At 39.5% G+C, this 9,077-nt stretch overlaps 1 long non-coding RNA gene across 1 annotated transcript in view; it reads left to right on the plus strand.

Annotated features, from left to right (window-relative positions):
- The window catches only part of LOC145409518 (uncharacterized), a 124,370-nt gene extending 121,214 nt beyond the window's left edge, over positions 1 to 3,156 (plus strand). Inside the window, exons 2-3 of the long non-coding RNA XR_013899122.1 lie at positions 2,339 to 2,432; positions 3,115 to 3,156. This is a non-coding gene — a long non-coding RNA (uncharacterized LOC145409518). The remainder of the gene's footprint in view (positions 1 to 2,338; positions 2,433 to 3,114) is intronic.
- Positions 3,157 to 9,077: the final 5,921 nt, after the last annotated feature.

Genomic DNA, 9,077 nt, shown 5'->3' on the forward strand with positions numbered 1-9,077 from the left:
TGCTTATTTGTTATAGTACTTTTTCTTCCATGTTATCCCTCCAATATATATTAATTTGAGCAGACCTATGTGTCTGTAGTGCCATGTGTTATTTTGTTATTAATTGAGATGCCGAGTGTTGTAACTCGTTTCTTTATTATGAGACTTTCTTGATCGTGTGAAGGGATTACTTGCATTAAGGAGAATAGTTATTCATTATATATACTAACTTCTAGTGGGTCCAAGTATGGAGGTTGAAGTCCCAGTGAGTGAGTCAAAATTGAAGTGAGGAGGTCAGTCCCAGTGAGTAAGTCAAGGTCAAGGTCCCAGTGTGGAAGTTAGGATCAAGAATATGAGAAGATTGGACCATGAACACTGAGCTCTGAGGGACAGTTTTGGAGAGCCACACTGGACTGAACCTGGGATGAAGGAGCGAAGTTGCTTGGCATTTGACATTAGGACCATATATATTTTTTTCTAAAAACGTGCCAACTGATTCAGGATTCTTCTGTAAGGCTGGTAGCTGGGAAGATTCTACTTTTTTTTTTCTTTTTGGTCTTGTTAATACATTTTTCCTCCCTCTCGAACTTTATTGTTTGTATAACCCTTGAGAACCGGTGGTACAGAGCTTACCTAGCAGTTTGTTACTGTGTAACCTTAGAAACATTTTGGGGAAATTGCGAAGGTTGGGCTTGGGTTGGCTGAGTTGGAGACTGACCCCGTCATTTTGGCATGCTACCACTCTTAACTTGACCACTTGAAAAGTAATAAACGCAACTGAAGAGGCCGCTATTGGGAGAGAATCTCCATCAATCTGAGTTTCCAACCATTCCAGCACACAGTGGTCATCACTAGTGACTTGATTTCTGCCCCTCTTGACCTCGTAAAATTCTGGATCGCAGAGGTGACAGTACAAGGCAAGCAACACTACAGGGTTATCTCATGCAATGACCTGATGTTCCTTTGTGGCTGACAGTGCCTAACCCAAGCAAGGTGCAGGGAATAGTGTGGTTTGGTTCCTGGATGAATGCCACATTTGCATCTCTCCACCCAGTCAATAGGGGCACCATAGCAGGCTCCACTTCACCCTATAGTTTGGTTATATTGTTGCCAGCCAGGGTTGTAATGGTTTCCTGGGTTATAGGGAACCATTAGGCTTTTTACTTAGCATAGAGCCACCTGATATGGAGAGTCATAATTAGTAACAGAAAGGGAAGGGAGAGGTAAGATGAGAGGAGAGGAAGGCAGACACAGTAATAAAATGAGAAGGGGGAAGGGAGATGTTTATTACTTCCATACATCAAGTGAGTGGATGATGGTTGCCACCACCTCATACCTTCGATCATTGTTTAATCCGCCCCGTCCCGGAGATGTAAATTCACGTCCTCACATGATGTGCAGTCATATCCCGGAGACATAAATTAATGCGGCAACATTGCAAGGTCCCTAATTTGCACAATTTTCAATTTAATTTGCACAATTTTCAATTTTCGCGAGTGATTTTTGGCACGTATACATGGGACACCTTCCTCTACAAGATGCCAGGCAGGGACAATGCCTTACCCAGCATGACCTCCTCCCCCCCCCTGCATGCCCTTTTCTCAGCAATTCACCTGTTATCAGTGACCTGGCCAGTAAAGCCATGTCATGCCACGGTACGAAATTCAGGGCCAGAGTGATTCCCCAATCGATGACAATGTGGAGGACAAACATTAGAGGAAGAAACAGTCAGAAATGATGATCAGGTAACGTGGCAAAAAAAGGTCAGGAATGGTGATGAGTTAGTGAGTGAAACAATGCTTATAATACCTATATTACCTTTTGAAAACCAATATACTCTCGTATTACATATAAATTCGTACCAAATAAATAAATAAATACCGTTTATGAGTGGTGTGGAATAGTAATCCTCCCATAGAACTCATTTTCTTTGCAGCCAGCCTGATAGAAAACCCTGTAAGGTAAGGAGGTACTTCTACCTGGATTGAGTATTTTAAACCTCAGGTGAGCGATTTCTCTATGAATTTTCGATGTTTCTCACCAAAAGCGGATGTTTGAGCCCCCCCCAAAAAAAAAGGTCCAAAAATGTTGGGACTGGGGCGTACCACTGCCCAAAAAACGTCGGGATGGGGGGGGGGTTAAAGTATGTAATTACACTTGCTGTTTGTATCTTTGTTTTAGGAATACTTTACATTTAAGCTTTACTGGTTTCTGTATTTCCTCAGGAAGTACACATTAATCTGTTGATTCCAGGCCAGTGACTTATAAAAGTATTACATAGTTGCATTGATGTAACATTAAATACTTGTTCACTAGATAGTCTACTGTTGTGTATGTAATGAAGTGATCTGTGATTCAGGTGTGTGGTGAGAGAGCAACTGGACATGCACAAGGCAGCTTGCAGTCAGTTCATCAGAGGAGCTGATGTGGACTCTGCAGACCCCAGCTAAAAGGTAATGATTGTGCCAAGACTCAAATCTTTATGTTGATGTTTCTGGCTCTGCCTTTATAAAATGTTTTACTGTAAACCACTGTTTTGCATGGCTAAAGTATTCCCAGGTTATACCGTGCATTGTGCACCAAAAAAAAAAAAAAAAAAAAAAAAAAAAAAAAAGCTTAAGAATCCCTCTGTTTTGGTATTGGGGAAAAGTGAATCAGAAATTTTCCCAAGGGTCCCTCTTCTGGCCCTTTATTGATTTTTTATTTTTTTTGTTTTCCTATACAGGAATGCTTCCAGTATAGCGTGGCTTACTGTCATGTGCCACCATTGATGGTATCCATGTCTCTGATGCAAAATAATGAGGTGGCAGGAAATTGAGAATACATTCCCAAAGTAATATAGCAGTTACTTAATGATTACTAATGGCAGGAATGTCACATTTTAAGGGTTAATTATGTATTGGTCATGAATGACACCGTAAAGTGATATTAAATGTCAAATAAATTGTATTTTTTGTTTATAACGGTTCATGTTGTACACAGAGATTTGCAAATCAGCCCATAGTAAGACAAAGACACAGCATTTTTTCTCTAGCTTTTTTTTTTTTATTTAATACATTTCCATATGTCCTTTATTGCTGTGCAAATTGAATAACCATAAAAATGAAACTGATTTTTTTTTTTCTCCCTCCACAGCATAAATGAGCTCCATGCAAAATTAGGGTTCACTGGACAGTGTTATTAAGTTGATGGAGATGCTGGTCTAATGGCATCTGTTGTTCCAGGTTCACAGCTGGAGTCAGGGTGCTGCTTGAGTAATGGGTAATAAGGATAAAACAGGACTGAGGCCACATCTTATGTTGTGTTAGCACATCCAACAAGAGGTACCTCAACCAACAACTTATGGGTTATTATCCATGTAGTGTCCTGTGGAAGATTTATTTTTTCCCACATAGGAGCTGATTTTGGATGATTTACTTGGTGTAGTATCCTGTGCAGTATCTTGCTGCAGAGACAATAGGTAACAGCTGTTGAAATAAGGAAGACAGTGGTAATATAAGTCTGAATTGACAGCTTGACTCAGCAGTGATGGCCTGTATGTTTAAAGTTGTGGTTCAGAAGCATTCACATGTTAGCAATTTTTAATCCTTTGGCTGTGTTAGGTGACAGTGGTCACCCTACTAATTATTCTTTGTGACGCATTAGGGGACCACAGTCCACAGCCATAACAAACACATTTCCATCCACACATCCGTTATTTTTGTATGAATACAGTAAGTTTTGATTTTTTTTATATGCCAACAAACATTGTACATGTGTCTAGTGTATATATGCAAGTGAAAAACCTTGCTTGAAGTAAATAATCTCATCATTATAGCAAAATTAGAGAACAGCAAAAAATACGTTCACATTTTTTCTCAGAAAATTACAATTTTCTTGTACAAATACAGTATATTTTTATTTCTCTTATGTGGCAACAGTGTACATGTGTCTAATGTAGATATACAAGTGGAAAACCCTGCTTGACTTAAATAATCTTGTCATTGTTGCAAAATTACGCAATAGCAAAAATTAATTATCGCATTTTTTCTCAAGGAGTCACAATTTTCTCATAGAGAAAGGTGCATTTCAGACCATTATCACACACAAAAAATGGAAACTTCTCTGTCGTTTCTCATTGGAAAAGTAACGACAAAGTTATAATTAGCACATTTTTTAGGAATTTAGGCCCTGTAATGATAAGCCGCAGGCAAAGTGTTAAAGGAATAATAGTCTTTGTTGAAATTTTATCCCTTTTATGTAATTACAATTATTATCCAGTAATAGTGATAAATTTTTGACAGTTATTGTTCAGTTGTAATCAGAGCATCTTATGACTGAGCATTGGTACAATAAAGGTAAATTATCCTATTGGTGGTAGACAGTAAGATTAATATCATAGTAGAGTATCTGATGTATGGTGGAAGTTGAGAGATGTGGATGGAATGATATAATGGAGGTGGTAAAGGAAGAACCAGATGTACAGTCAGAGTGTGAGGTGAGTGACAAGATATTGGAGGTGGTAAAGGAAGAACCAGATGTACAGTCAGAGTGTGAGGTGAGTGACAAGATACTGGAGGTGGTAAAGGAAGAACCAGATGTACAGTCAGAGTGTGAGGTGAGTGACAAGATATTGGAGGTGGTAAAGGAAGAACCTGATGTACAGTTAGAGTGTGAGGTGGGTGACAAAATGTTCCTCAGTGGCAATGAGACTGTCCTAGACACAGTGTCCTCAGCTGAAGTGAAGCAGTTCAGATGTTTAGAGTGTGGTAAAGCATTTGCTTTAAAGAACAATCTTATCCAACATGAAGTTGTTCATTCAGGAGTGAAGAATTTCAAGTGTGATGAATGTGGTAAACGATTTGCACGGAAGGGGGTTCTCGCCAAACACCTATTAATTCATTCAGGATTGAAGAATTTCAAGTGTGGTGAATGTGGTAAACTATTTGCAAAGAAGCGTAGTCTCACTCAGCACCTGTTAATTCATTCAGGAGTGAAGAATTTCAAGTGTGATGAATGTGGTAAACTATTTGCACTGAAGGTTAATCTCAATCAACACCTATTACTTCATTCAGGAGTGAAGAATTTCAAGTGTGATGAATGTGGTAAACTATTTGCATTGAAGGTTAATCTCACTAAGCACCTATTAATTCATTCAGGAGTGAAGAATTTCAAGTGTGATGAATGTGGTAAACTATTTGCACAGAAGACTCATCTCACACAACACCTGTTAATTCATTCAGGAGTGAAGAATTTCAAGTGTGATGAATGTGGTAAACTATTTGCAAAGAAGAGTGGTCTCACTCAGCACCTATTAATTCATTCAGGAGTGAAGAATTTCAAGTGTGATGAATGTGGTAAACTATTTGCACAGAAGGGTGATCTCACAAAACACGTATTAATTCATTCAGGGGTGAAGAATTTCAAGTGTGATGAATGTGGTGAATTATTTGCACACAAGGTTTGTCTCACTCATCACCTATTAATTCATTCAGGTGTGAAGAATTTCAAGTGTGATGAATGTGGTAAACGATTTACAGTGAAGATAAATCTCACCAGACACCTATTAACTCATTCAGGAGTGAAGAATTTCAAGTGTGATGAATGTGGTAGACGATTTGCACAGAAGAGTGATCTCACCAGACACCTATTAACTCATTCAGGAGTGAAGAATTTCATGTGTGATGACTGTGGTAATCATTTTAGTAGGAAAAGTCATCTCACTAAACACCTTTTAAATCATTGTGGAGGGAAGAGTTTCTAGTGTGCTTAACCCTTTAAATGCGGATCGTCGCGTTTGCGACGCACGGCGAAAAGGACATAACGGCAGATCGTCGCGTTTGCGATTCTAGTAAATTTTGCATAACCGCAGGCAAGCAGGCTCCAGCTGGTATTGTCTATCGGTACCACCACCCTTTAGTTACAATTAGCATACTTTACCTTTGTACTACTGACCTCCCTTGTTGCCAAGTATCGCGTTTTTCCCCCGTCCCCCCCCCCACCACCACGGCCCGGCCAGCCTGGCTGTGATACATGGCAGCGCTCTGAGTGCTCAGAACTGTAAATCTGCGCTCTCCTCTCACAAGCAGTTTATGCTAATAGGAAACGCTTGTTTCCCCAGTTGTAACACTAGCTTTTTTTCTCACAGTTTGCCCCTGTTTAGCGTCAGTTTACCGCAGGCTTTCAAAGTGACATTATGGCGAGTTCTAGCTCTTCCGAGTCAGTGCAAGCGGCCGACAGGAACAAGAATAAAGTGGCGGGCGTAAGGCAGAATAAAAAGCGCGCTGTGGTGATCTTTTGGGAAGTAATATGATTGAAAATAATGTAGTATACATGTTTTTAGCTGTGAAAATGGAAACGTTTGTTGAGTGACGGGAAGACCACTGCTGCGGTGTGTGTCGGCCATACGCTCCGTTGATTTTAGCCTTATTTTCAGTGCTTATCGTACAAATACGGATTCCAAACTACCTTTACGTTGTAGTATAAAGTTTACTGTGACAGAATGAGGCTGTGGTAGAGGGGAAACCGGGTTGCTGGAGATGTGAAAGTGAAGATTTGGTTACCCAACTTTGCAAGTCTCCACAAGTCCTTGGGTAGTCCACGAAGGCTCAACACCTGTCTCTGGAGAAAGCTGAATGTAAGTACTATCTGCCATACCAAGTATAATGTTCTAGGGTTAATCTCTGATTTTTGGCTAATATTTTCCTACAGGTACTCAGACCGCGATACAACCCCACCACTCGGGGGGGGTTGACTGTTCACGGCCACGTTTAAGGGGTTAATGTGGTAAACGGTTGACTCAGTTGATGTCATCCGACACTGTTTAATTCATTAACCCCTTAACCGCGGGGCGTCACTTTCGTGATGCTTGGGAGCAAGGGATCATACCGCGGGGCGTCGCTTTTGTGATTCTGTGTTATTTTGAATTCACCCGGGCTTCCAAGTGGGGGCTTGTATCATCTATCAGTACTGCCAATGTCCAACACTAGTCAGCACTCCTAATCTCATCTGTACTCCCATCCATTGTTGACAATTTAGCCATTTCTCCCTGTTCTTGACTCCCCTCCCTACCCCCCCTCCATTACCCTATCCTCTCGCCTGCCCGGCCATGCTACGCTAAGTAAATCTTCCCTGGAATTTTTCACTGATTTCATCCATTGAAATAAGCCCTATGTCGTATTCTTATACCAAATAATATATACAAGAAAGAAATAAGGTAAGTGAGAGTGCCATACACCTGGAATTGGCTAATTATCACCTGACAACACCTCACGTGCACTCGTTCGCTAATTTTCGCTGTTTTTTTTCCCCTTGAAATATGCCATATAATCTATTTTCGTAATAAATATACATGTAAGGAGGGAAGGGAGAAGCCTAAGTGATATTTACATTCACCTGGAACTACCTAATTTATAATGTATTGTTTAGATTTTCTGCCAATCATATCAGTGCTACACAAAGCTATTTCAAGATTTAACATTGGTAGCTCTGATTATATATCTCCTAAGTAGGCCTCTAATTTATTTTCGTAATAAATATACATGTAAGGAGGGAAGGGAGAAGCCTAAGTGATATTTACATTCACCTGGAACTACCAAATTTATAATGTATTGTCTAGATTTCCTGCCAATCATATCAGTGCTAGACTTAGCTGTTTCAAGAACCAATATTGGTAACTCTGAATAACCCCTAAACAGGCCTCCAGGCTGGCCCTGCGTTATCAGTTTACTCTCATCTTCCGAAGTGAGGGGACGTATGTTTCTTCTTGCTGACTTCAAGGCCTTTTTTCACCCCCATGCAAATGGCTCTGTGACCTTTACCCCCTACTAAACCTCGTGTGGAAAGAGGTAAAGGGCTGACAATTGATAAAAGAGTGACTATGATCTTTCTATTGAGTAAAACAATGCAAGTGGAATTGTAAATAATGTGTAAATAATGTGTAAACAGCAAGTGAAAGTAATGAATGTAAATATACGTGAACAATGGAAAATAGTTTTATAAGTTATTTCAAGTGACAGTGCACAACACAGTGTAAATAAAATAGAAATGTAAATAACGTAAATAAAATAGAGAACGTAAATAGAAATGTAAATGAGTAGTATTATAAGAATACGAGTATATACCCTAGGAGTAATGAAAGTGAAAGTTTCACTCTAGCATGTCTGAATGATATGAGTTATGAGAGTGAAGATGAAAGTGACATTCACTCTCAATGCCAGTATACAGGACGAGAAAGTGAATGCTACGTATTTTACTGAAAGAAATTGAATCCCTACAGTGACAATAAACTAATACTACTGAAGGAAACTTATGGATAAAGACTGTAGATATATATAAGTGTTATATAGTAATAGAAATATAAAGTGTGAGGGGTTTTATGAATAATAAATGACAGAGAAACAAAAGCGAACTAGTGCCAGTGCGACAATCAGACGCGCTCGTAATTTCCATTGCTTTCACAGTGTTTTTTTTTTTAGTATGGATCCCAAACTACTTGAAAATTGTAGAATAGTGTTTATAGTGTTTGTATCTGGCTGTGGTAATCATATTACGGGCTGTCGGGAAGTGTAAAGTGGAGACTTCGTTACCCTACTTCAGAGGTCTCCACAAGTCCTACGGTAACCGACGAAGGCTCAACAATCATTCCAGGAGAAAGCTGAAGGTGTGTGCCATAAGCATATGTAATTTTATTATTCTAGGACTAATAACTGATTTTTGGCAAATATTTTTTGAGAGTCTGTCGGAGCCCAAATAACCCCGCGGCACACGCAAGTCATTGGTAAACAAGCCCGCGGTGTAGGGGTTAAGGAGTGAAGAAATTCAAGTGTGATGAATGGGGTAAATGGTTTTATTATAAGTTCTCTCCAGTGTCAGTTCAGGAGTGAATAAATTTGAAATGTGATGACTGGAAAACTGTGTAGAAAAAATTCATGTTCACTTGGCACCTAACAGTTCATTCAGGTGTGAAAACAATTATATAGTTACGATGTGGCAAAGCTTGTAGAAGAAATCAGGCTGTAAGCAGGCATGGTGCCATTCACTAATAAGTGAGGGAGAATTCATGTTTTATCTCTTAGGCTGGTTTGCCAAAGTAATGGAAAATTTTTAAAAAGTGGGTT

The sequence above is a fragment of the Coenobita brevimanus genome, chromosome 81, assembly GCF_032717465.1.
Source record: "Coenobita brevimanus isolate Jiangsu-jjx chromosome 81, ASM3271746v2, whole genome shotgun sequence".
NCBI lineage: Eukaryota > Metazoa > Arthropoda > Malacostraca > Decapoda > Coenobitidae > Coenobita > Coenobita brevimanus.